The sequence below is a fragment of the Macaca mulatta genome, chromosome 9 (genome assembly GCF_049350105.2).
Source record: "Macaca mulatta isolate MMU2019108-1 chromosome 9, T2T-MMU8v2.0, whole genome shotgun sequence".
In the NCBI taxonomy this organism is placed as follows: Eukaryota; Metazoa; Chordata; class Mammalia; order Primates; family Cercopithecidae; genus Macaca; species Macaca mulatta.
In genome coordinates, this window is record NC_133414.1 from 65,655,658 (window position 1) to 65,657,802 (window position 2,145).

At 45.2% G+C, this 2,145-nt stretch overlaps 1 protein-coding gene across 1 annotated transcript in view; it reads right to left on the reverse strand.

The window, feature by feature from the left end:
• Window positions 1–2,145, reverse strand: part of RGR (retinal G protein coupled receptor) — a 280,087-nt gene that overhangs the window by 41,431 nt on the left and 236,511 nt on the right. The window lies entirely within an intron of this gene.

Genomic DNA, 2,145 nt, shown 5'->3' on the forward strand with positions numbered 1-2,145 from the left:
GCCGGGCGCGGTGGCTCAAGCCTGTAATCCCAGCACTTTGGGAGGCTGAGACGGGTGGATCACGAGGTCAGGAGATCGAGACCATCCTGGCTAACACGGTGAAACCCCGTCTCTACTAAGAAATACAAAAAACTAGCCGGGCGAGGTGGCGGGCGCCTGTAGTCCCAGCTACTCGGGAGGCTGAGGCCGGAGAATGGCGTGAACCCGGGAGGCGGAGCTTGCAGTGAGCTGAGATCCGGCCACCGCACTCCAGCCTGGGCTACAGAGCGAGACTCCGTCTCAAAAAAAAAAAAAAAAAAAAAGAATAAGGCAATTTCATAGTGGGGATGCAAGAATAGACCCTGACTTGAATGTGGTTTCTTGGGCTTAAATTTTGGCTTTCTTACTGGCTTTGTTGTACCAGGGAAGTTACTCTCTTTTCATGTACCTTAGTCTTCTCACCTATAAAATAGAGTAATAATAGTACCTTAGTTTTCTCACCTGTAAAATGGGGATAATAACAGTCCTTACCTCATAGGGTTATTCTGATAAGTATACAAGGCTTTTTTTAAAAAAACATGTAAAGTTCTCAGAACAATAGCTGGCACATAGTAAACCCTCAGTAAATGTCACAGTAATAAATGTTACCATCATTTCAGGCATCTACGTCAGTTTGTGCTTTCTTTGAATGTGACTCAGCACATAGACAGGGCCATTTGGAATATTAGATCTTAGTAGGACTACACACATGTGTATATTTATAAATATATATATGTAATAACATGATATCTAGGCTAATATCCTTCACATATTCTGTTTAATTCATGTTGAAAAGATGCTACAGTTTCAGATGTAGTTGTCATGCCCTTGAGAAGCTTATTTATTTAGAGCTTAGAGCATACATGTTCAAGGTAAATGCCTTTGATTGAGGAAACATTTGTAAGCAGAGCTACTTGCTTTTAAAATGAAGCCTCTCTAGTCCCAGGCAATTTAAGAGAGGAATGTTGTTCTTTTTCTTTTCTTCTTTCCTTCTATCTTGTTAGAGATGTACACTTAACACCTAGAAGAGAGCCTGGCACAGATGATATACTCCAAATGTGTCACCCTAGGAATGGCTGAGTAAATTATTGAGAAATGAATAAATAACCAAACCTCATTCAGGCCTTAAAAGAAGTGCGTATGCACGATTTTATAACATCAAACCGATGTCCACAACATCAGCCTGTTGTTACTCTCCTTTACTGATCAAATGATGGTAGCTTAAGCCATGACCGCCTCATTCTGGAAACTAGGACCTTCAGAGAACCCCTCCCCAGGTTGTTTGTGAGTCTCCTAAGGGGTCCTCCATGTGGCACATGCCAGTCTCCTGCCTCATTCCTCATGTGGCATCTTCTCCATTCTCCCTCTCCACCCCTTGGTGGCCAAGGCCCTTGAAGACTGTCAGGATGTGCCACTGCCTGTCAACAGATGCCAACACCCCTGGCAGGTGGACTGGCCTTGGATTCCCTCAAAGCCTTTAGTTCCTAAAGACAGAATCGCCGAAATCCTTAGAGAAGCAGAGCATGGTAGTTCCTTCCCATCTCTGAACACACTTCTCCAGCTGGATTCTGAGTGAGAGCTGCTTGAGGACAGAGTTCCACAGGTTCTTACAGACATCTCATTGTTCCTAACCCCCTGGAATCTCAGTGCAGGCTGCCGGCTGCACAAGCCACAGATGCTGTGGCAACTGCCCTGTTCTCCACTTCCCTCCAGACCCACTCTCCTCCCTTCTCCTAGCATGAAGTAAAAGCTTCTGGACCTATAGGTGGGTGGAAACATCCCAGGGGGTGAGGATGCATGGAGGGGGTCCTCTCTTTCAAGACATGGTGTTCTAGCATGTGGGCCACAGTCACAGCAAGTGTCTACTGAGCTTGTGTAAGTAGGTACAAAGCTGGTGCTAGGCACTTTACATGTATTAGCTCTTGTCATCCTCTCTGCAACCATACTTTGCACCTGTGTTATTGAGGAAAGTGAGGCCCAGAGAGACTTGACCTCTTGCCCAAAGTCACAATTAATGGCAGAACCAGAATTCAGACCTAGGGCTGTCAAAGTTTAAAGCTCTTTGTTATATCATGTGATCGGAATATCTGAGCTCAGGCGCAGGAGGAAAATGACTCTACAGAGTCC